The following is a 26,287-nucleotide window of genomic DNA, read 5'->3' on the forward strand; positions in this document are numbered from 1 at the left end:
TGTCCTTGAACAAACGCTCTGAGAAGTTTGTCCGGTTTTTTTTCCTCTCCCCCCTCTCAGGCTCAGTTGAAAGGCACAGAAATGCACAAAGTTCACTTCTGGGCATAGAGCAGCAATAGGGGATACACACAATAAAGTCACCCCAAGACACAGGGACAGAGAATTCAGTGGAAAGACTCCGAGAATTCTGCTCCCAGAGATCATTCATTCCTGCTCACACTGACCCTTGTAGAAAGGGGACATCGTTCCAGGCAGCCCGTACTGAGCATGTGGCTCCTGAGTGGGGTTTGTTGTTTAGGAAACCTGCTCCGGCTTTTCCATTCTTTCCTTGCAAACAGGAAAACTTCTCCTGGGGCTGTGTGCAGGCAGAGCCCTGAGGAGAGCAGGTGGCACATGGTGCGCTGGGCTGGGACAGCCAGCTGCAGAGCTCAAGGGAAGAAGCCCAAAGTGTCACAATGGCTCCTTGCCTTCACATGCAACACCTGGGTCACAATGGTCTCCTTGATTCCATGAGGCCCCACTGTGTCACAATGGCTCCTTGGTTCCATCAGGTTCCGCAGTGTCACCATGGTCTCCTTTGATCCGCACTGTCATCATGGACAATTGGTTCCATGAGGCCCCGCAGTGTCACAATGGTCCCTTGCTTCCATAGCTTTTACGTTGTAACAAAGGACTCCTTGCTTCTATGAGCTAGCCTGCTTTTTGCAGAGGTGTCTTTGGTTCCAACAAGGCCCCGCTGTGTCTCAGTGCACCCTGGCTTCCATGTGGATCTGGAGTATCACAAAGGCTCCTTGGTTCCACCAGGTCCTGCTGTGTCACAATGGGTCCTGTGGTCCCTGAGGCCCTCCAAAACCATCGTGGAGGCTTGCTTCCATGAGGTTCCATTATGTGCCAGTGGTCATCTTGGTTCCAGGAGTTTCCTTAGTGTCACAATGCCCTCCATGCTTCCATTAGGCCCTGCTTTGCCACAATGGTCCCCTTGTTTCCATGAGGCCCCGCTGTGTCACAATGGACCTATGGTTCCGTGATGTTGCGTGGTGTCACCGTGCTCTTCTTGAATCCGCCGTGTAACCATGGACCATTGGTTCCATGCAGCCGTGTCACAATGGGCTCCTTGATTCCATGATTCCCCACGGTGTCACAATGGAGCCTTGTTTCTAGGAGGTTCTGTACTGTCACAATTGCCTCCTTGATGCCATCAGCCCCTGCAGTGTCACAATGGCTCCTTGGTTCCATGAGGAACACAATAGCTTGGCATAAGCATTGAGCAACAGCTGCTGAACACACCTGGCAACATCTGCTTGCATCAAAAGAGTGCTTCAAGCTGACAATGGCACCAGCAGCTTCCATCTGCAACAGAGACCCAGGAAAGGACAGGCTGTGCCGGTTTGGACAAATGTGGAGGAAAATATCCTCTGATAGAAGGCAGGTTACACCCAGCCCTCCCCCACCAGGTTTTTGGAAAAAAGAACTTTCCTGGGAAGAAAGTGAAAGAGATAAAAACTATTTTTTTAACAAACACACAGGAAAAGGATAGCAATGCTAAATATTAAAAGCTCTCGCTGTGCAGAGAAAGCTGGGATAATTTGAGAGTCCTTCTGTGTTTCGGTGGGGTCTCCTGAAACATCCATAGACAGCGAGGCCCGTGCAAAGAAACAGGGAGCCATTCTTGAGAGAAGTTTCAGAGCTCTTTCTTCTCCAGCCACATGGGCGGGGCACTGCCAAAGAACTGAGCAATCACAGCACAACCAGGGCCCTCCTCGCACAGGGCAACACAAAATAAGCAGTGCTGAACAGGATTAGGGCACATGTGAGCAGGGAGCAGGGAGACCCCCCGTGCCCAGGCCATGCCTCTACCCCAGGGTCCCCTCTCCCATGACCTCATGGCAGGGGGGAGGAACCCCAACACTTCCGTAGGTGTAGTCTCTCTCCTCCTCCTTGCAGCTGGCTCATGGGCCCACATTCAGGGCCCCCACCTCGGGAGAAAATTCTCCCAATGTGCTCTGATGTTGAAAGAGTCAAGAAGAGAAGAAGGGGAAAAAACCCCCAAAGTCCCAGGAAAACAAAGTTCAACTCTCCATCTCCCCCCAGAGAAAAGGAGCTGAAAACTGGCTAAAAAGAAACAAAGTTGCTTCCTCTGCTCTTGCTGCAAGCAGGATGCAGAGGAGTGTGTATGTGTGTCCTTGAACAAACGCTCTGAGAAGTTTGTCCGGTTTTTTTTCCTCTCCCCCCTCTCAGGCTCAGTTGAAAGGCACAGAAATGCACAAAGTTCACTTCTGGGCATAGAGCAGCAATAGGGGATACACACAATAAAGTCACCCCAAGACACAGGGACAGAGAATTCAGTGGAAAGACTCCGAGAATTCTGCTCCCAGAGATCATTCATTCCTGCTCACACTGACCCTTGTAGAAAGGGGACATCGTTCCAGGCAGCCTGTACTGAGCATGTGGCTCCTGAGTGGGGTTTGTTGTTTAGGAAACCTGCTCCGGCTTTTCCATTCTTTCCTTGCAAACAGGAAAACTTCTCCTGGGGCTGTGTGCAGGCAGAGCCCTGAGGAGAGCAGGTGGCACATGGTGCGCTGGGCTGGGACAGCCAGCTGCAGAGCTCAAGGGAAGAAGCCCAAAGTGTCACAATGGCTCCTTGCCTTCACATGCAACACCTGGGTCACAATGGTCTCCTTGATTCCATGAGGCCCCACTGTGTCACAATGGCTCCTTGGTTCCATCAGGTTCCGCAGTGTCACCATGGTCTCCTTCGATCTGCATTGTCATCATGGACAATTGGTTCCATGAGGCCCCGCAGTGTCACAATGGTCCCTTGCTTCCATAGCTTTTACGTTGTAACAATGGACTCCTTGCTTCTATGAGCTAGCCTGCTTTTTGCAGAGGTGTCTTTGGTTCCAACAAGGCCCCGCTGTGTCTCAGTGCACCCTGGCTTCCATGTGGATGTGGAGTATCACAAAGGCTCCTTGGTTCCACCAGGTCCTGCTGTGTCACAATGGGTCCTGTGGTCCCTGAGGCCCTCCAAAACCATCGTGGAGGCTTGCTTCCATGAGGTTCCATTATGTGCCAGTGGTCATCTTGGTTCCAGGAGTTTCCTTAGTGTCACAATGCCCTCCATGCTTCCATTAGGCCCTGCTTTGCCACAATGGTCCCCTTGTTTCCATGAGGCCCCGCTGTGTCACAATGGACCTATGGTTCCGTGATGTTGCGTGGTGTCACCGTGCTCTTCTTGAATCCGCCGTGTAACCATGGACCATTGGTTCCATGCAGCCGTGTCACAATGGGCTCCTTGATTCCATGATTCCCCACGGTGTCACAATGGAGCCTTGTTTCTAGGAGGTTCTGTACTGTCACAATTGCCTCCTTGATGCCATCAGCCCCTGCAGTGTCACAATGGCTCCTTGGTTCCATGAGGAACACAATAGCTTGGCATAAGCATTGAGCAACAGCTGCTGAACACACCTGGCAACATCTGCTTGCATCAAAAGAGTGCTTCAAGCTGACAATGGCACCAGCAGCTTCCATCTGCAACAGAGACCCAGGAAAGGACAGGCTGTGCCGGTTTGGACAAATGTGGAGGAAAATATCCTCTGATAGAAGGCAGGTTACACCCAGCCCTCCCCCACCAGGTTTTTGGAAAAAAGAACTTTCCTGGGAAGAAAGTGAAAGAGATAAAAACTATTTTTTTAACAAACACACAGGAAAAGGATAGCAATGCTAAATATTAAAAGCTCTCGCTGTGCAGAGAAAGCTGGGATAATTTGAGAGTCCTTCCGTGTTTCGGTGGGGTCTCCTGAAACATCCATAGACAGCGAGGCCCGTGCAAAGAAACAGGGAGCCATTCTTGAGAGAAGTTTCAGAGCTCTTTCTTCTCCAGCCACATGGGCGGGGCACTGCCAAAGAACTGAGCAATCACAGCACAACCAGGGCCCTCCTCGCACAGGGCAACACAAAATAAGCAGTGCTGAACAGGATTAGGGCAATGTGAGCAGGGAGCAGGGAGACCCCCGTGCCCAGGCCATGCCTCTACCCCAGGGTCCCCTCTCCCATGACCTCATGGCAGGGGGGAGGAACCCCAACACTTCCGTAGGTGTAGCCTCTCTCCTCCTCCTTGCAGCTGGCTCATGGGCCCACATTCAGGGCCCTCACCTCGGGAGAAAATTCTCCCAATGTGGTCTGATGTGGAAACAGTCAAGAAGAGAAGAAGGGAAAAAAACCCCCGAAGTCCCAGGAAAACAAAGTTCAACTCTCCATCTCCCTCCAGAGAAAAGGAGCTGAAAACTGGCTAAAAAGAAACAAGGTTGCTTCCTTCGCTCTTGCTGCAAGCAGGATGCAGAGGAGTGTGTATGTGTGTCCTTGAACAAACGCTCTGAGAAGTTTGTCCGGTTTTTTTTCCTCTCCCCCCTCTCAGGCTCAGTTGAAAGGCACAGAAATGCACAAAGTTCACTTCTGGGCATAGAGCAGCAATAGGGGATACACACGATAAAGTCACCCCAAGACACAGGGACAGAGAATTCAGTGGAAAGACTCCGAGAATTCTGCTCCCAGAGATCATTCATTCCTGCTCACACTGACCCTTGTAGAAAGGGGACATCGTTCCCGGCAGCCTGTACTGAGCATGTGGCTCCTGAGTGGGGTTTGTTGTTTAGGAAACCTGCTCCGGCTTTTCCATTCTTTCCTTCCAAACAGGAAAACTTCTCCTGGGGCTGTGTGCAGGCAGAGCCCTGAGGAGAGCAGGTGGCACATGGTGCGCTGGGCTGGGACAGCCAGCTGCAGAGCTCAAGGGAAGAAGCCCAAAGTGTCACAATGGCTCCTTGCCTTCACATGCAACACCTGGGTCACAATGGTCTCCTTGATTCCATGAGGCCCCACTGTGTCACAATGGCTCCTTGGTTCCATCAGGTTCCGCAGTGTCACCATGGTCTCCTTTGATCCGCATTGTCATCATGGACAATTGGTTCCATGAGGCCCCGCAGTGTCACAATGGTCCCTTGCTTCCATAGCTTTTACGTTGTAACAATGGACTCCTTGCTTCTGTGAGCTAGCCTGCTTTTTGCAGAGGTGTCTTTGGTTCCAACAAGGCCCCGCTGTGTCTCAGTGCACCCTGGCTTCCATGTGGATGTGGAGTATCACAAAGGCTCCTTGGTTCCACCAGGTCCTGCTGTGTCACAATGGGTCCTGTGGTCCCTGAGGCCCTCCAAAACCATCGTGGAGGCTTGCTTCCATGAGGTTCCATTATGTGCCAGTGGTCATCTTGGTTCCAGGAGTTTCCTTAGTGTCACAATGCTCTCCATGCTTCCATTAGGCCCTGCTTTGCCACAATGGTCCCCTTGTTTCCATGAGGCCCCGCTGTGTCACAATGGACCTATGGTTCCGTGATGTTGCGTGGTGTCACCGTGCTCTTCTTGAATCCGCCGTGTAACCATGGACCATTGGTTCCATGCAGCTGTGTCACAATGGGCTCCTTGATTCCATGATTCCCCACGGTGTCACAATGGAGCCTTGTTTCTAGGAGGTTCTGTACTGTCACAATTGCCTCCTTGATGCCATCAGCCCCTGCAGTGTCACAATGGCTCCTTGGTTCCATGAGGAACACAATAGCTTGGCATAAGCATTGAGCAACAGCTGCTGAACACACCTGGCAACATCTGCTTGCATCAAAAGAGGGCTTCAAGCTGACAATGGCACCAGCAGCTTCCATCTGCAACAGAGACCCAGGAAAGGACAGGCTGTGCCGGTTTGGACAAATGTGGAGGAAAATATCCTCTGATAGAAGGCAGGTTACACCCAGCCCTCCCCCACCAGGTTTTTGGAAAAAAGAACTTTCCTGGGAAGAAAGTGAAAGAGATAAAAACTATTTTTTTAACAAACACACAGGAAAAGGATAACAATGCTAAATATTAAAAGCTCTCGCTGTGCAGAGAAAGCTGGGATAATTTGAGAGTCCTTCTGTGTTTCGGTGGGGTCTCCTGAAACATCCATAGACAGCGAGGCCCGTGCAAAGAAACAGGGAGCCATTCTTGAGAGAAGTTTCAGAGCTCTTTCTTCTCCAGCCACATGGGCGGGGCACTGCCAAAGAACTGAGCAATCACAGCACAACCAGGGCCCTCCTCGCACAGGGCAACACAAAATAAGCAGTGCTGAACAGGATTAGGGCACATGTGAGCAGGGAGCAGGGAGACCCCCGTGCCCAGGCCATGCCTCTACCCCAGGGTCCCCTCTCCCATGACCTCATGGCAGGGGGGAGGAACCCCAACACTTCCGTAGGTGCAGTCTCTCTCCTCCTCCTTGCAGCTGGCTCATGGGCCCACATTCAGGGCCCCCACCTCGGGAGAAAATTCTCCCAATGTGCTCTGATGTTGAAAGAGTCAAGAAGAGAAGAAGGGGAAAAAACCCCCAAAGTCCCAGGAAAACAAAGTTCAACTCTCCATCTCCCCCCAGAGAAAAGGAGCTGAAAACTGGCTAAAAAGAAACAAAGTTGCTTCCTCTGCTCTTGCTGCAAGCAGGATGCAGAGGAGTGTGTATGTGTGTCCTTGAACAAACGCTCTGAGAAGTTTGTCCGGTTTTTTTTCCTCTCCCCCCTCTCAGGCTCAGTTGAAAGGCACAGAAATGCACAAAGTTCACTTCTGGGCATAGAGCAGCAATAGGGGATACACACAATAAAGTCACCCCAAGACACAGGGACAGAGAATTCAGTGGAAAGACTCCGAGAATTCTGCTCCCAGAGATCATTCATTCCTGCTCACACTGACCCTTGTAGAAAGGGGACATCGTTCCAGGCAGCCCGTACTGAGCATGTGGCTCCTGAGTGGGGTTTGTTGTTTAGGAAACCTGCTCCGGCTTTTCCATTCTTTCCTTGCAAACAGGAAAACTTCTCCTGGGGCTGTGTGCAGGCAGAGCCCTGAGGAGAGCAGGTGGCACATGGTGCGCTGGGCTGGGACAGCCAGCTGCAGAGCTCAAGGGAAGAAGCCCAAAGTGTCACAATGGCTCCTTGCCTTCACATGCAACACCTGGGTCACAATGGTCTCCTTGATTCCATGAGGCCCCACTGTGTCACAATGGCTCCTTGGTTCCATCAGGTTCCGCAGTGTCACCATGGTCTCCTTCGATCTGCATTGTCATCATGGACAATTGGTTCCATGAGGCCCCGCAGTGTCACAATGGTCCCTTGCTTCCATAGCTTTTACGTTGTAACAATGGACTCCTTGCTTCTATGAGCTAGCCTGCTTTTTGCAGAGGTGTCTTTGGTTCCAACAAGGCCCCGCTGTGTCTCAGTGCACCCTGGCTTCCATGTGGATGTGGAGTATCACAAAGGCTCCTTGGTTCCACCAGGTCCTGCTGTGTCACAATGGGTCCTGTGGTCCCTGAGGCCCTCCAAAACCATCGTGGAGGCTTGCTTCCATGAGGTTCCATTATGTGCCAGTGGTCATCTTGGTTCCAGGAGTTTCCTTAGTGTCACAATGCCCTCCATGCTTCCATTAGGCCCTGCTTTGCCACAATGGTCCCCTTGTTTCCATGAGGCCCCGCTGTGTCACAATGGACCTATGGTTCCGTGATGTTGCGTGGTGTCACCGTGCTCTTCTTGAATCCGCCGTGTAACCATGGACCATTGGTTCCATGCAGCCGTGTCACAATGGGCTCCTTGATTCCATGATTCCCCACGGTGTCACAATGGAGCCTTGTTTCTAGGAGGTTCTGTACTGTCACAATTGCCTCCTTGATGCCATCAGCCCCTGCAGTGTCACAATGGCTCCTTGGTTCCATGAGGAACACAATAGCTTGGCATAAGCATTGAGCAACAGCTGCTGAACACACCTGGCAACATCTGCTTGCATCAAAAGAGTGCTTCAAGCTGACAATGGCACCAGCAGCTTCCATCTGCAACAGAGACCCAGGAAAGGACAGGCTGTGCCGGTTTGGACAAATGTGGAGGAAAAGATCCTCTGATAGAAGGCAGGTTACACCCAGCCCTCCCCCACCAGGTTTTTGGAAAAAAGAGCTTTCCTGGGAAGAAAGTGAAAGAGATAAAAACTATTTTTTTAACAAACACACAGGAAAAGGATAGCAATGCTAAATATTAAAAGCTCTCGCTGTGCAGAGAAAGCTGGGATAATTTGAGAGTCCTTCTGTGTTTCGGTGGGGTCTCCTGAAACATCCATAGACAGCGAGGCCCGTGCAAAGAAACAGGGAGCCATTCTTGAGAGAAGTTTCAGAGCTCTTTCTTCTCCAGCCACATGGGCGGGGCACTGCCAAAGAACTGAGCAATCACAGCACAACCAGGGCCCTCCTGGCACAGGGCAACACAAAATAAGCAGTGCTGAACAGGATTAGGGCACATGTGAGCAGGGAGCAGGGAGACCCCCCGTGCCCAGGCCATGCCTCTACCCCAGGGTCCCCTCTCCCATGACCTCATGGCAGGGGGGAGGAACCCCAACACTTCCGTAGGTGTAGTCTCTCTCCTCCTCCTTGCAGCTGGCTCATGGGCCCACATTCAGGGCCCCCACCTCGGGAGAAAATTCTCCCAATGTGCTCTGATGTTGAAAGAGTCAAGAAGAGAAGAAGGGGAAAAAACCCCCAAAGTCCCAGGAAAACAAAGTTCAACTCTCCATCTCCCCCCAGAGAAAAGGAGCTGAAAACTGGCTAAAAAGAAACAAAGTTGCTTCCTCTGCTCTTGCTGCAAGCAGGATGCAGAGGAGTGTGTATGTGTGTCCTTGAACAAACGCTCTGAGAAGTTTGTCCGGTTTTTTTTCCTCTCCCCCCTCTCAGGCTCAGTTGAAAGGCACAGAAATGCACAAAGTTCACTTCTGGGCATAGAGCAGCAATAGGGGATACACACAATAAAGTCACCCCAAGACACAGGGACAGAGAATTCAGTGGAAAGACTCCGAGAATTCTGCTCCCAGAGATCATTCATTCCTGCTCACACTGACCCTTGTAGAAAGGGGACATCGTTCCAGGCAGCCTGTACTGAGCATGTGGCTCCTGAGTGGGGTTTGTTGTTTAGGAAACCTGCTCCGGCTTTTCCATTCTTTCCTTGCAAACAGGAAAACTTCTCCTGGGGCTGTGTGCAGGCAGAGCCCTGAGGAGAGCAGGTGGCACATGGTGCGCTGGGCTGGGACAGCCAGCTGCAGAGCTCAAGGGAAGAAGCCCAAAGTGTCACAATGGCTCCTTGCCTTCACATGCAACACCTGGGTCACAATGGTCTCCTTGATTCCATGAGGCCCCACTGTGTCACAATGGCTCCTTGGTTCCATCAGGTTCCGCAGTGTCACCATGGTCTCCTTTGATCCGCACTGTCATCATGGACAATTGGTTCCATGAGGCCCCGCAGTGTCACAATGGTCCCTTGCTTCCATAGGTTTGATGTTGTAACAAAGGACTCCTTGCTTCTATGAGCTAGCCTGCTTTTTGCAGAGGTGTCTTTGGTTCCAACAAGGCCCCGCTGTGTCTCAGTGCACCCTGGCTTCCATGTGGATGTGGAGTATCACAAAGGCTCCTTGGTTCCACCAGGTCCTGCTGTGTCACAATGGGTCCTGTGGTCCCTGAGGCCCTCCAAAACCATCGTGGAGGCTTGCTTCCATGAGGTTCCATTATGTGCCAGTGGTCATCTTGGTTCCAGGAGTTTCCTTAGTGTCACAATGCCCTCCATGCTTCCATTAGGCCCTGCTTTGCCACAATGGTCCCCTTGTTTCCATGAGGCCCCGCTGTGTCACAATGGACCTATGGTTCCGTGATGTTGCGTGGTGTCACCGTGCTCTTCTTGAATCCGCCGTGTAACCATGGACCATTGGTTCCATGCAGCCGTGTCACAATGGGCTCCTTGATTCCATGATTCCCCACGGTGTCACAATGGAGCCTTGTTTCTAGGAGGTTCTGTACTGTCACAATTGCCTCCTTGATGCCATCAGCCCCTGCAGTGTCACAATGGCTCCTTGGTTCCATGAGGAACACAATAGCTTGGCATAAGCATTGAGCAACAGCTGCTGAACACACCTGGCAACATCTGCTTGCATCAAAAGAGGGCTTCAAGCTGACAATGGCACCAGCAGCTTCCATCTGCAACAGAGACCCAGGAAAGGACAGGCTGTGCCGGTTTGGACAAATGTGGAGGAAAATATCCTCTGATAGAAGGCAGGTTACACCCAGCCCTCCCCCACCAGGTTTTTGGAAAAAAGAACTTTCCTGGGAAGAAAGTGAAAGAGATAAAAACTATTTTTTTAACAAACACACAGGAAAAGGATAACAATGCTAAATATTAAAAGCTCTCGCTGTGCAGAGAAAGCTGGGATAATTTGAGAGTCCTTCTGTGTTTCGGTGGGGTCTCCTGAAACATCCATAGACAGCGAGGCCCGTGCAAAGAAACAGGGAGCGATTCTTGAGAGAAGTTTCAGAGCTCTTTCTTCTCCAGCCACATGGGCGGGGCACTGCCAAAGAACTGAGCAATCACAGCACAACCAGGGCCCTCCTGGCACAGGGCAACACAAAATAAGCAGTGCTGAACAGGATTAGGGCACATGTGAGCAGGGAGCAGGGAGACCCCCGTGCCCAGGCCATGCCTCTACCCCAGGGTCCCCTCTCCCATGACCTCATGGCAGGGGGGAGGAACCCCAACACTTCCGGAGGTGTAGTCTCTCTCCTCCTCCTTGCAGCTGGCTCATGGGCCCACATTCAGGGCCCCCACCTCGGGAGAAAATTCTCCCAATGTGGTCTGATGTTGAAAGAGTCAAGAAGAGAAGAAGGGGAAAAAACCCCCAAAGTCCCAGGAAAACAAAGTTCAACTCTCCATCTCCCCCCAGAGAAAAGGAGCTGAAAACTGGCTAAAAAGAAACAAAGTTGCTTCCTCTGCTCTTGCTGCAAGCAGGATGCAGAGGAGTGTGTATGTGTGTCCTTGAACAAACGCTCTGAGAAGTTTGTCCGGTTTTTTTTCCTCTCCCCCCTCTCAGGCTCAGTTGAAAGGCACAGAAATGCACAAAGTTCACTTCTGGGCATAGAGCAGCAATAGGGGATACACACGATAAAGTCACCCCAAGACACAGGGACAGAGAATTCAGTGGAAAGACTCCGAGAATTCTGCTCCCAGAGATCATTCATTCCTGCTCACACTGACCCTTGTAGAAAGGGGACATCGTTCCCGGCAGCCTGTACTGAGCATGTGGCTCCTGAGTGGGGTTTGTTGTTTAGGAAACCTGCTCCGGCTTTTCCATTCTTTCCTTCCAAACAGGAAAACTTCTCCTGGGGCTGTGTGCAGGCAGAGCCCTGAGGAGAGCAGGTGGCACATGGTGCGCTGGGCTGGGACAGCCAGCTGCAGAGCTCAAGGGAAGAAGCCCAAAGTGTCACAATGGCTCCTTGCCTTCACATGCAACACCTGGGTCACAATGGTCTCCTTGATTCCATGAGGCCCCACTGTGTCACAATGGCTCCTTGGTTCCATCAGGTTCCGCAGTGTCACCATGGTCTCCTTTGATCCGCATTGTCATCATGGACAATTGGTTCCATGAGGCCCCGCAGTGTCACAATGGTCCCTTGCTTCCATAGCTTTTACGTTGTAACAATGGACTCCTTGCTTCTGTGAGCTAGCCTGCTTTTTGCAGAGGTGTCTTTGGTTCCAACAAGGCCCCGCTGTGTCTCAGTGCACCCTGGCTTCCATGTGGATCTGGAGTATCACAAAGGCTCCTTGGTTCCACCAGGTCCTGCTGTGTCACAATGGGTCCTGTGGTCCCTGAGGCCCTCCAAAACCATCGTGGAGGCTTGCTTCCATGAGGTTCCATTATGTGCCAGTGGTCATCTTGGTTCCAGGAGTTTCCTTAGTGTCACAATGCTCTCCATGCTTCCATTAGGCCCTGCTTTGCCACAATGGTCCCCTTGTTTCCATGAGGCCCCGCTGTGTCACAATGGACCTATGGTTCCGTGATGTTGCGTGGTGTCACCGTGCTCTTCTTGAATCCGCAGTGTAACCATGGACCATTGGTTCCATGCAGCTGTGTCACAATGGGCTCCTTGATTCCATGATTCCCCACGGTGTCACAATGGAGCCTTGTTTCTAGGAGGTTCTGTACTGTCACAATTGCCTCCTTGATGCCATCAGCCCCTGCAGTGTCACAATGGCTCCTTGGTTCCATGAGGAACACAATAGCTTGGCATAAGCATTGAGCAACAGCTGCTGAACACACCTGGCAACATCTGCTTGCATCAAAAGAGGGCTTCAAGCTGACAATGGCACCAGCAGCTTCCATCTGCAACAGAGACCCAGGAAAGGACAGGCTGTGCCGGTTTGGACAAATGTGGAGGAAAATATCCTCTGATAGAAGGCAGGTTACACCCAGCCCTCCCCCACCAGGTTTTTGGAAAAAAGAACTTTCCTGGGAAGAAAGTGAAAGAGATAAAAACTATTTTTTTAACAAACACACAGGAAAAGGATAACAATGCTAAATATTAAAAGCTCTCGCTGTGCAGAGAAAGCTGGGATAATTTGAGAGTCCTTCTGTGTTTCGGTGGGGTCTCCTGAAACATCCATAGACAGCGAGGCCCGTGCAAAGAAACAGGGAGCGATTCTTGAGAGAAGTTTCAGAGCTCTTTCTTCTCCAGCCACATGGGCGGGGCACTGCCAAAGAACTGAGCAATCACAGCACAACCAGGGCCCTCCTCGCACAGGGCAACACAAAATAAGCAGTGCTGAACAGGATTAGGGCACATGTGAGCAGGGAGCAGGGAGACCCCCGTGCCCAGGCCATGCCTCTACCCCAGGGTCCCCTCTCCCATGACCTCATGGCAGGGGGGAGGAACCCCAACACTTCCGTAGGTGCAGTCTCTCTCCTCCTCCTTGCAGCTGGCTCATGGGCCCACATTCAGGGCCCCCACCTCGGGAGAAAATTCTCCCAATGTGGTCTGATGTTGAAAGAGTCAAGAAGAGAAGAAGGGGAAAAAACCCCCAAAGTCCCAGGAAAACAAAGTTCAACTCTCCATCTCCCCCCAGAGAAAAGGAGCTGAAAACTGGCTAAAAAGAAACAAAGTTGCTTCCTCTGCTCTTGCTGCAAGCAGGATGCAGAGGAGTGTGTATGTGTGTCCTTGAACAAACGCTCTGAGAAGTTTGTCCGGTTTTTTTTCCTCTCCCCCCTCTCAGGCTCAGTTGAAAGGCACAGAAATGCACAAAGTTCACTTCTGGGCATAGAGCAGCAATAGGGGATACACACAATAAAGTCACCCCAAGACACAGGGACAGAGAATTCAGTGGAAAGACTCCGAGAATTCTGCTCCCAGAGATCATTCATTCCTGCTCACACTGACCCTTGTAGAAAGGGGACATCGTTCCAGGCAGCCTGTACTGAGCATGTGGCTCCTGAGTGGGGTTTGTTGTTTAGGAAACCTGCTCCGGCTTTTCCATTCTTTCCTTGCAAACAGGAAAACTTCTCCTGGGGCTGTGTGCAGGCAGAGCCCTGAGGAGAGCAGGTGGCACATGGTGCGCTGGGCTGGGACAGCCAGCTGCAGAGCTCAAGGGAAGAAGCCCAAAGTGTCACAATGGCTCCTTGCCTTCACATGCAACACCTGGGTCACAATGGTCTCCTTGATTCCATGAGGCCCCACTGTGTCACAATGGCTCCTTGGTTCCATCAGGTTCCGCAGTGTCACCATGGTCTCCTTTGATCCGCACTGTCATCATGGACAATTGGTTCCATGAGGCCCCGCAGTGTCACAATGGTCCCTTGCTTCCATAGGTTTGATGTTGTAACAAAGGACTCCTTGCTTCTATGAGCTAGCCTGCTTTTTGCAGAGGTGTCTTTGGTTCCAACAAGGCCCCGCTGTGTCTCAGTGCACCCTGGCTTCCATGTGGATGTGGAGTATCACAAAGGCTCCTTGGTTCCACCAGGTCCTGCTGTGTCACAATGGGTCCTGTGGTCCCTGAGGCCCTCCAAAACCATCGTGGAGGCTTGCTTCCATGAGGTTCCATTATGTGCCAGTGGTCATCTTGGTTCCAGGAGTTTCCTTAGTGTCACAATGCCCTCCATGCTTCCATTAGGCCCTGCTTTGCCACAATGGTCCCCTTGTTTCCATGAGGCCCCGCTGTGTCACAATGGACCTATGGTTCCGTGATGTTGCGTGGTGTCACCGTGCTCTTCTTGAATCCGCCGTGTAACCATGGACCATTGGTTCCATGCAGCCGTGTCACAATGGGCTCCTTGATTCCATGATTCCCCACGGTGTCACAATGGAGCCTTGTTTCTAGGAGGTTCTGTACTGTCACAATTGCCTCCTTGATGCCATCAGCCCCTGCAGTGTCACAATGGCTCCTTGGTTCCATGAGGAACACAATAGCTTGGCATAAGCATTGAGCAACAGCTGCTGAACACACCTGGCAACATCTGCTTGCATCAAAAGAGGGCTTCAAGCTGACAATGGCACCAGCAGCTTCCATCTGCAACAGAGACCCAGGAAAGGACAGGCTGTGCCGGTTTGGACAAATGTGGAGGAAAATATCCTCTGATAGAAGGCAGGTTACACCCAGCCCTCCCCCACCAGGTTTTTGGAAAAAAGAACTTTCCTGGGAAGAAAGTGAAAGAGATAAAAACTATTTTTTTAACAAACACACAGGAAAAGGATAACAATGCTAAATATTAAAAGCTCTCGCTGTGCAGAGAAAGCTGGGATAATTTGAGAGTCCTTCTGTGTTTCGGTGGGGTCTCCTGAAACATCCATAGACAGCGAGGCCCGTGCAAAGAAACAGGGAGCGATTCTTGAGAGAAGTTTCAGAGCTCTTTCTTCTCCAGCCACATGGGCGGGGCACTGCCAAAGAACTGAGCAATCACAGCACAACCAGGGCCCTCCTGGCACAGGGCAACACAAAATAAGCAGTGCTGAACAGGATTAGGGCACATGTGAGCAGGGAGCAGGGAGACCCCCGTGCCCAGGCCATGCCTCTACCCCAGGGTCCCCTCTCCCATGACCTCATGGCAGGGGGGAGGAACCCCAACACTTCCGGAGGTGTAGTCTCTCTCCTCCTCCTTGCAGCTGGCTCATGGGCCCACATTCAGGGCCCCCACCTCGGGAGAAAATTCTCCCAATGTGGTCTGATGTTGAAAGAGTCAAGAAGAGAAGAAGGGGAAAAAACCCCCAAAGTCCCAGGAAAACAAAGTTCAACTCTCCATCTCCCCCCAGAGAAAAGGAGCTGAAAACTGGCTAAAAAGAAACAAAGTTGCTTCCTCTGCTCTTGCTGCAAGCAGGATGCAGAGGAGTGTGTATGTGTGTCCTTGAACAAACGCTCTGAGAAGTTTGTCCGGTTTTTTTTCCTCTCCCCCCTCTCAGGCTCAGTTGAAAGGCACAGAAATGCACAAAGTTCACTTCTGGGCATAGAGCAGCAATAGGGGATACACACGATAAAGTCACCCCAAGACACAGGGACAGAGAATTCAGTGGAAAGACTCCGAGAATTCTGCTCCCAGAGATCATTCATTCCTGCTCACACTGACCCTTGTAGAAAGGGGACATCGTTCCCGGCAGCCTGTACTGAGCATGTGGCTCCTGAGTGGGGTTTGTTGTTTAGGAAACCTGCTCCGGCTTTTCCATTCTTTCCTTCCAAACAGGAAAACTTCTCCTGGGGCTGTGTGCAGGCAGAGCCCTGAGGAGAGCAGGTGGCACATGGTGCGCTGGGCTGGGACAGCCAGCTGCAGAGCTCAAGGGAAGAAGCCCAAAGTGTCACAATGGCTCCTTGCCTTCACATGCAACACCTGGGTCACAATGGTCTCCTTGATTCCATGAGGCCCCACTGTGTCACAATGGCTCCTTGGTTCCATCAGGTTCCGCAGTGTCACCATGGTCTCCTTTGATCCGCATTGTCATCATGGACAATTGGTTCCATGAGGCCCCGCAGTGTCACAATGGTCCCTTGCTTCCATAGCTTTTACGTTGTAACAATGGACTCCTTGCTTCTGTGAGCTAGCCTGCTTTTTGCAGAGGTGTCTTTGGTTCCAACAAGGCCCCGCTGTGTCTCAGTGCACCCTGGCTTCCATGTGGATCTGGAGTATCACAAAGGCTCCTTGGTTCCACCAGGTCCTGCTGTGTCACAATGGGTCCTGTGGTCCCTGAGGCCCTCCAAAACCATCGTGGAGGCTTGCTTCCATGAGGTTCCATTATGTGCCAGTGGTCATCTTGGTTCCAGGAGTTTCCTTAGTGTCACAATGCTCTCCATGCTTCCATTAGGCCCTGCTTTGCCACAATGGTCCCCTTGTTTCCATGAGGCCCCGCTGTGTCACAATGGACCTATGGTTCCGTGATGTTGCGTGGTGTCACCGTGCTCTTCTTGAATCCGCAGTGTAACCATGGACCATTGGTTCCATGCAGCCGTGTCACAATGGGCTCCTTGATTCCATGATTCCCCACGGTGTCACAATGGAGCCTTGTTTCTAGGAGGTTCTGTACTGTCACAATTGCCTCCTTGATGCCATCAGCCCCTGCAGTGTCACAATGGCTCCTTGGTTCCATGAGGAACACAATAGCTTGGCATAAGCATTGAGCAACAGCTGCTGAACACACCTGGCAACATCTGCTTGCATCAAAAGAGGGCTTCAAGCTGACAATGGCACCAGCAGCTTCCATCTGCAACAGAGACCCAGGAAAGGACAGGCTGTGCCGGTTTGGACAAATGTGGAGGAAAATATCCTCTGATAGAAGGCAGGTTACACCCAGCCCTCCCCCACCAGGTTTTTGGAAAAAAGAACTTTCCTGGGAAGAAAGTGAAAGAGATAAAAACTATTTTTTTAACAAACACACAGGAAAAGGATAACAATGCTAAATATTAAAAGCTCTCGCTGTGCAGAGAAAGCTGGGATAATTTGAGAGTCCTTCTGTGTTTCGGTGGGGTCTCCTGAAACATCCATAGACAGCGAGGCCCGTGCAAAGAAACAGGGAGCGATTCTTGAGAGAAGTTTCAGAGCTCTTTCTTCTCCAGCCACATGGGCGGGGCACTGCCAAAGAACTGAGCAATCACAGCACAACCAGGGCCCTCCTGGCACAGGGCAACACAAAATAAGCAGTGCTGAACAGGATTAGGGCACATGTGAGCAGGGAGCAGGGAGACCCCCGTGCCCAGGCCATGCCTCTACCCCAGGGTCCCCTCTCCCATGACCTCATGGCAGGGGGGAGGAACCCCAACACTTCCGGAGGTGTAGTCTCTCTCCTCCTCCTTGCAGCTGGCTCATGGGCCCACATTCAGGGCCCCCACCTCGGGAGAAAATTCTCCCAATGTGGTCTGATGTTGAAAGAGTCAAGAAGAGAAGAAGGGGAAAAAACCCCCAAAGTCCCAGGAAAACAAAGTTCAACTCTCCATCTCCCCCCAGAGAAAAGGAGCTGAAAACTGGCTAAAAAGAAACAAAGTTGCTTCCTCTGCTCTTGCTGCAAGCAGGATGCAGAGGAGTGTGTATGTGTGTCCTTGAACAAACGCTCTGAGAAGTTTGTCCGGTTTTTTTTCCTCTCCCCCCTCTCAGGCTCAGTTGAAAGGCACAGAAATGCACAAAGTTCACTTCTGGGCATAGAGCAGCAATAGGGGATACACACGATAAAGTCACCCCAAGACACAGGGACAGAGAATTCAGTGGAAAGACTCCGAGAATTCTGCTCCCAGAGATCATTCATTCCTGCTCACACTGACCCTTGTAGAAAGGGGACATCGTTCCCGGCAGCCTGTACTGAGCATGTGGCTCCTGAGTGGGGTTTGTTGTTTAGGAAACCTGCTCCGGCTTTTCCATTCTTTCCTTCCAAACAGGAAAACTTCTCCTGGGGCTGTGTGCAGGCAGAGCCCTGAGGAGAGCAGGTGGCACATGGTGCGCTGGGCTGGGACAGCCAGCTGCAGAGCTCAAGGGAAGAAGCCCAAAGTGTCACAATGGCTCCTTGCCTTCACATGCAACACCTGGGTCACAATGGTCTCCTTGATTCCATGAGGCCCCACTGTGTCACAATGGCTCCTTGGTTCCATCAGGTTCCGCAGTGTCACCATGGTCTCCTTTGATCCGCATTGTCATCATGGACAATTGGTTCCATGAGGCCCCGCAGTGTCACAATGGTCCCTTGCTTCCATAGCTTTTACGTTGTAACAATGGACTCCTTGCTTCTGTGAGCTAGCCTGCTTTTTGCAGAGGTGTCTTTGGTTCCAACAAGGCCCCGCTGTGTCTCAGTGCACCCTGGCTTCCATGTGGATCTGGAGTATCACAAAGGCTCCTTGGTTCCACCAGGTCCTGCTGTGTCACAATGGGTCCTGTGGTCCCTGAGGCCCTCCAAAACCATCGTGGAGGCTTGCTTCCATGAGGTTCCATTATGTGCCAGTGGTCATCTTGGTTCCAGGAGTTTCCTTAGTGTCACAATGCTCTCCATGCTTCCATTAGGCCCTGCTTTGCCACAATGGTCCCCTTGTTTCCATGAGGCCCCGCTGTGTCACAATGGACCTATGGTTCCGTGATGTTGCGTGGTGTCACCGTGCTCTTCTTGAATCCGCAGTGTAACCATGGACCATTGGTTCCATGCAGCTGTGTCACAATGGGCTCCTTGATTCCATGATTCCCCACGGTGTCACAATGGAGCCTTGTTTCTAGGAGGTTCTGTACTGTCACAATTGCCTCCTTGATGCCATCAGCCCCTGCAGTGTCACAATGGCTCCTTGGTTCCATGAGGAACACAATAGCTTGGCATAAGCATTGAGCAACAGCTGCTGAACACACCTGGCAACATCTGCTTGCATCAAAAGAGGGCTTCAAGCTGACAATGGCACCAGCAGCTTCCATCTGCAACAGAGACCCAGGAAAGGACAGGCTGTGCCGGTTTGGACAAATGTGGAGGAAAATATCCTCTGATAGAAGGCAGGTTACACCCAGCCCTCCCCCACCAGGTTTTTGGAAAAAAGAACTTTCCTGGGAAGAAAGTGAAAGAGATAAAAACTATTTTTTTAACAAACACACAGGAAAAGGATAACAATGCTAAATATTAAAAGCTCTCGCTGTGCAGAGAAAGCTGGGATAATTTGAGAGTCCTTCTGTGTTTCGGTGGGGTCTCCTGAAACATCCATAGACAGCGAGGCCCGTGCAAAGAAACAGGGAGCGATTCTTGAGAGAAGTTTCAGAGCTCTTTCTTCTCCAGCCACATGGGCGGGGCACTGCCAAAGAACTGAGCAATCACAGCACAACCAGGGCCCTCCTCGCACAGGGCAACACAAAATAAGCAGTGCTGAACAGGATTAGGGCACATGTGAGCAGGGAGCAGGGAGACCCCCGTGCCCAGGCCATGCCTCTACCCCAGGGTCCCCTCTCCCATGACCTCATGGCAGGGGGGAGGAACCCCAACACTTCCGTAGGTGCAGTCTCTCTCCTCCTCCTTGCAGCTGGCTCATGGGCCCACATTCAGGGCCCCCACCTCGGGAGAAAATTCTCCCAATGTGGTCTGATGTTGAAAGAGTCAAGAAGAGAAGAAGGGGAAAAAACCCCCAAAGTCCCAGGAAAACAAAGTTCAACTCTCCATCTCCCCCCAGAGAAAAGGAGCTGAAAACTGGCTAAAAAGAAACAAAGTTGCTTCCTCTGCTCTTGCTGCAAGCAGGATGCAGAGGAGTGTGTATGTGTGTCCTTGAACAAACGCTCTGAGAAGTTTGTCCGGTTTTTTTTCCTCTCCCCCCTCTCAGGCTCAGTTGAAAGGCACAGAAATGCACAAAGTTCACTTCTGGGCATAGAGCAGCAATAGGGGATACACACAATAAAGTCACCCCAAGACACAGGGACAGAGAATTCAGTGGAAAGACTCCGAGAATTCTGCTCCCAGAGATCATTCATTCCTGCTCACACTGACCCTTGTAGAAAGGGGACATCGTTCCAGGCAGCCCGTACTGAGCATGTGGCTCCTGAGTGGGGTTTGTTGTTTAGGAAACCTGCTCCGGCTTTTCCATTCTTTCCTTGCAAACAGGAAAACTTCTCCTGGGGCTGTGTGCAGGCAGAGCCCTGAGGAGAGCAGGTGGCACATGGTGCGCTGGGCTGGGACAGCCAGCTGCAGAGCTCAAGGGAAGAAGCCCAAAGTGTCACAATGGCTCCTTGCCTTCACATGCAACACCTGGGTCACAATGGTCTCCTTGATTCCATGAGGCCCCACTGTGTCACAATGGCTCCTTGGTTCCATCAGGTTCCGCAGTGTCACCATGGTCTCCTTCGATCTGCATTGTCATCATGGACAATTGGTTCCATGAGGCCCCGCAGTGTCACAATGGTCCCTTGCTTCCATAGCTTTTACGTTGTAACAATGGACTCCTTGCTTCTATGAGCTAGCCTGCTTTTTGCAGAGGTGTCTTTGGTTCCAACAAGGCCCCGCTGTGTCTCAGTGCACCCTGGCTTCCATGTGGATGTGGAGTATCACAAAGGCTCCTTGGTTCCACCAGGTCCTGCTGTGTCACAATGGGTCCTGTGGTCCCTGAGGCCCTCCAAAACCATCGTGGAGGCTTGCTTCCATGAGGTTCCATTATGTGCCAGTGGTCATCTTGGTTCCAGGAGTTTCCTTAGTGTCACAATGCCCTCCATGCTTCCATTAGGCCCTGCTTTGCCACAATGGTCCCCTTGTTTCCATGAGGCCCCGCTGTGTCACAATGGACCTATGGTTCCGTGATGTTGCGTGGTGTCACCGTGCTCTTCTTGAATCCGCCGTGTAACCATGGACCATTGGTTCCATGCAGCCGTGTCACAATGGGCTCCTTGATTCCATGATTCCCCACGGTGTCACAATGGAGCCTTGTTTCTAGGAGGTTCTGTACTGTCACAATTGCCTCCTTGATGCCATCAGCCCCTGCAGTGTCACAATGGCTCCTTGGTTCCATGAGGAACACAATAGCTTGGCATAAGCATTGAGCAACAGCTGCTGAACACACCTGGCAACATCTGCTTGCATCAAAAGAGTGCTTCAAGCTGACAATGGCACCAGCAGCTTCCATCTGCAACAGAGACCCAGGAAAGGACAGGCTGTGCCGGTTTGGACAAATGTGGAGGAAAAGATCCTCTGATAGAAGGCAGGTTACACCCAGCCCTCCCCCACCAGGTTTTTGGAAAAAAGAGCTTTCCTGGGAAGAAAGTGAAAGAGATAAAAACTATTTTTTTAACAAACACACAGGAAAAGGATAACAATGCTAAATATTAAAAGCTCTCGCTGTGCAGAGAAAGCTGGGATAATTTGAGAGTCCTTCTGTGTTTCGGTGGGGTCTCCTGAAACATCCATAGACAGCGAGGCCCATGCAAAGAAACAGGGAGCCATTCTTGAGAGAAGTTTCAGAGCTCTTTCTTCTCCAGCCACATGGGCGGGGCACTGCCAAAGAACTGAGCAATCACAGCACAACCAGGGCCCTCCTCGCACAGGGCAACACAAAATAAGCAGTGCTGAACAGGATTAGGGCACATGTGAGCAGGGAGCAGGGAGACCCCCCGTGCCCAGGCCATGCCTCTACCCCAGGGTCCCCTCTCCCATGACCTCATGGCAGGGGGGAGGAACCCCAACACTTCCGTAGGTGTAGTCTCTCTCCTCCTCCTTGCAGCTGGCTCATGGGCCCACATTCAGGGCCCCCACCTCGGGAGAAAATTCTCCCAATGTGCTCTGATGTTGAAAGAGTCAAGAAGAGAAGAAGGGGAAAAAACCCCCAAAGTCCCAGGAAAACAAAGTTCAACTCTCCATCTCCCCCCAGAGAAAAGGAGCTGAAAACTGGCTAAAAAGAAACAAAGTTGCTTCCTCTGCTCTTGCTGCAAGCAGGATGCAGAGGAGTGTGTATGTGTGTCCTTGAACAAACGCTCTGAGAAGTTTGTCCGGTTTTTTTTCCTCTCCCCCCTCTCAGGCTCAGTTGAAAGGCACAGAAATGCACAAAGTTCACTTCTGGGCATAGAGCAGCAATAGGGGATACACACAATAAAGTCACCCCAAGACACAGGGACAGAGAATTCAGTGGAAAGACTCCGAGAATTCTGCTCCCAGAGATCATTCATTCCTGCTCACACTGACCCTTGTAGAAAGGGGACATCGTTCCAGGCAGCCTGTACTGAGCATGTGGCTCCTGAGTGGGGTTTGTTGTTTAGGAAACCTGCTCCGGCTTTTCCATTCTTTCCTTGCAAACAGGAAAACTTCTCCTGGGGCTGTGTGCAGGCAGAGCCCTGAGGAGAGCAGGTGGCACATGGTGCGCTGGGCTGGGACAGCCAGCTGCAGAGCTCAAGGGAAGAAGCCCAAAGTGTCACAATGGCTCCTTGCCTTCACATGCAACACCTGGGTCACAATGGTCTCCTTGATTCCATGAGGCCCCACTGTGTCACAATGGCTCCTTGGTTCCATCAGGTTCCGCAGTGTCACCATGGTCTCCTTTGATCCGCACTGTCATCATGGACAATTGGTTCCATGAGGCCCCGCAGTGTCACAATGGTCCCTTGCTTCCATAGGTTTGATGTTGTAACAAAGGACTCCTTGCTTCTATGAGCTAGCCTGCTTTTTGCAGAGGTGTCTTTGGTTCCAACAAGGCCCCGCTGTGTCTCAGTGCACCCTGGCTTCCATGTGGATGTGGAGTATCACAAAGGCTCCTTGGTTCCACCAGGTCCTGCTGTGTCACAATGGGTCCTGTGGTCCCTGAGGCCCTCCAAAACCATCGTGGAGGCTTGCTTCCATGAGGTTCCATTATGTGCCAGTGGTCATCTTGGTTCCAGGAGTTTCCTTAGTGTCACAATGCCCTCCATGCTTCCATTAGGCCCTGCTTTGCCACAATGGTCCCCTTGTTTCCATGAGGCCCCGCTGTGTCACAATGGACCTATGGTTCCGTGATGTTGCGTGGTGTCACCGTGCTCTTCTTGAATCCGCCGTGTAACCATGGACCATTGGTTCCATGCAGCCGTGTCACAATGGGCTCCTTGATTCCATGATTCCCCACGGTGTCACAATGGAGCCTTGTTTCTAGGAGGTTCTGTACTGTCACAATTGCCTCCTTGATGCCATCAGCCCCTGCAGTGTCACAATGGCTCCTTGGTTCCATGAGGAACACAATAGCTTGGCATAAGCATTGAGCAACAGCTGCTGAACACACCTGGCAACATCTGCTTGCATCAAAAGAGGGCTTCAAGCTGACAATGGCACCAGCAGCTTCCATCTGCAACAGAGACCCAGGAAAGGACAGGCTGTGCCGGTTTGGACAAATGTGGAGGAAAATATCCTCTGATAGAAGGCAGGTTACACCCAGCCCTCCCCCACCAGGTTTTTGGAAAAAAGAACTTTCCTGGGAAGAAAGTGAAAGAGATAAAAACTATTTTTTTAACAAACACACAGGAAAAGGATAACAATGCTAAATATTAAAAGCTCTCGCTGTGCAGAGAAAGCTGGGATAATTTGAGAGTCCTTCTGTGTTTCGGTGGGGTCTCCTGAAACATCCATAGACAGCGAGGCCCGTGCAAAGAAACAGGGAGCGATTCTTGAGAGAAGTTTCAGAGCTCTTTCTTCTCCAGCCACATGGGCGGGGCACTGCCAAAGAACTGAGCAATCACAGCACAACCAGGGCCCTCCTCGCACAGGGCAACACAAAATAAGCAGTGCTGAACAGGATTAGGGCACATGTGAGCAGGGAGCAGGGAGACCCCCGTGCCCAGGCCATGCCTCTACCCCAGGGTCCCCTCTCCCATGACCTCATGGCAGGGGGGAGGAACCCCAACACTTCCGGAGGTGTAGTCTCTCTCCTCCTCCTTGCAGCTGGCTCATGGGCCCACATTCAGGGCCCCCACCTCGGGAGAAAATTCTCCCAATGTGGTCTGATGTTGAAAGAGTCAAGAAGAGAAGAAGGGGAAAAAACCCCCAAAGTCCCAGGAAAACAAAGTTCAACTCTCCATCTCCCCCCAGAGAAAAGGAGCTGAAAACTGGCTAAAAAGAAACAAAGTTGCTTCCTCTGCTCTTGCTGCAAGCAGGATGCAGAGGAGTGTGTATGTGTGTCCTTGAACAAACGCTCTGAGAAGTTTGTCCGGTTTTTTTTCCTCTCCCCCCTCTAAGGCTCAGTTGAAAGGCACAGAAATGCACAAAGTTCACTTCTGGGCATAGAGCAGCAATAGGGGATACACACAATAAAGTCACCCCAAGACACAGGGACAGAGAATTCAGTGGAAAGACTCCGAGAATTCTGCTCCCAGAGATCATTCATTCCTGCTCACACTGACCCTTGTAGAAAGGGGACATCGTTCCAGGCAGCCCGTACTGAGCATGTGGCTCCTGAGTGGGGTTTGTTGTTTAGGAAACCTGCTCCGGCTTTTCCATTCTTTCCTTGCAAACAGGAAAACTTCTCCTGGGGCTGTGTGCAGGCAGAGCCCTGAGGAGAGCAGGTGGCACATGGTGCGCTGGGCTGGGACAGCCAGCTGCAGAGCTCAAGGGAAGAAGCCCAAAGTGTCACAATGGCTCCTTGCCTTCAGATGCAACACCTGGGTCACAATGGTCTCCTTGATTCCATGAGGCCCCACTGTGTCACAATGGCTCCTTGGTTCCATCAGGTTCCGCAGTGTCACCATGGTCTCCTTTGATCCGCACTGTCATCATGGACAATTGGTTCCATGAGGCCCCGCAGTGTCACAATGGTCCCTTGCTTCCATAGCTTTGATGTTGTAACAAAGGACTCCTTGCTTCTATGAGCTAGCCTGCTTTTTGCAGAGGTGTCTTTGGTTCCAACAAGGCCCCGCTGTGTCTCAGTGCACCCTGGCTTCCATGTGGATCTGGAGTATCACAAAGGCTCCTTGGTTCCACCAGGTCCTGCTGTGTCACAATGGGTCCTGTGGTCCCTGAGGCCCTCCAAAACCATCGTGGAGGCTTGCTTCCATGAGGTTCCATTATGTGCCAGTGGTCATCTTGGTTCCAGGAGTTTCCTTAGTGTCACAATGCTCTCCATGCTTCCATTAGGCCCTGCTTTGCCACAATGGTCCCCTTGTTTCCATGAGGCCCCGCTGTGTCACAATGGACCTATGGTTCCGTGATGTTGCGTGGTGTCACCGTGCTCTTCTTGAATCCGCCGTGTAACCATGGACCATTGGTTCCATGCAGCCGTGTCACAATGGGCTCCTTGATTCCATGATTCCCCACGGTGTCACAATGGAGCCTTGTTTCTAGGAGGTTCTGTACTGTCACAATTGCCTCCTTGATGCCATCAGCCCCTGCAGTGTCACAATGGCTCCTTGGTTCCATGAGGAACACAATAGCTTGGCATAAGCATTGAGCAACAGCTGCTGAACACACCTGGCAACATCTGCTTGCATCAAAAGAGGGCTTCAAGCTGACAATGGCACCAGCAGCTTCCATCTCCAACAGAGACCCAGGAAAGGACAGGCTGTGCCGGTTTGGACAAATGTGGAGGAAAAATATCCTCTGATAGAAGGCAGGTTACACCCAGCCCTCCCCCACCAGGTTTTTGGAAAAAAGAACTTTCCTGGGAAGAAAGTGAAAGAGATAAAAACTATTTTTTTAACAAACACACAGGAAAAGGATAGCAATGCTAAATATTAAAAGCTCTCGCTGTGCAGAGAAAGCTGGGATAATTTGAGAGTCCTTCCGTGTTTCGGTGGGGTCTCCTGAAACATCCATAGACAGCGAGGCCCGTGCAAAGAAACAGGGAGCCATTCTTGAGAGAAGTTTCAGAGCTCTTTCTTCTCCAGCCACATGGGCGGGGCACTGCCAAAGAACTGAGCAATCACAGCACAACCAGGGCCCTCCTGGCACAGGGCAACACAAAATAAGCAGTGCTGAACAGGATTAGGGCAATGTGAGCAGGGAGCAGGGAGACCCCCGTGCCCAGGCCATGCCTCTACCCCAGGGTCCCCTCTCCCATGACCTCATGGCAGGGGGGAGGAACCCCAACACTTCCGTAGGTGTAGCCTCTCTCCTCCTCCTTGCAGCTGGCTCATGGGCCCACATTCAGGGCCCTCACCTCGGGAGAAAATTCTCCCAATGTGGTCTGATGTGGAAACAGTCAAGAAGAGAAGAAGGGAAAAAAACCCCCGAAGTCCCAGGAAAACAAAGTTCAACTCTCCATCTCCCTCCAGAGAAAAGGAGCTGAAAACTGGCTAAAAAGAAACAAGGTTGCTTCCTTCGCTCTTGCTGCAAGCAGGATGCAGAGGAGTGTGTATGTGTGTCCTTGAACAAACGCTCTGAGAAGTTTGTCCGGTTTTTTTTCCTCTCCCCCCTCTCAGGCTCAGTTGAAAGGCACAGAAATGCACAAAGTTCACTTCTGGGCATAGAGCAGCAATAGGGGATACACACGATAAAGTCACCCCAAGACACAGGGACAGAG

Source organism: Aphelocoma coerulescens, unplaced genomic scaffold (assembly GCF_041296385.1).
Source record: "Aphelocoma coerulescens isolate FSJ_1873_10779 unplaced genomic scaffold, UR_Acoe_1.0 HiC_scaffold_92, whole genome shotgun sequence".
NCBI lineage: Eukaryota > Metazoa > Chordata > Aves > Passeriformes > Corvidae > Aphelocoma > Aphelocoma coerulescens.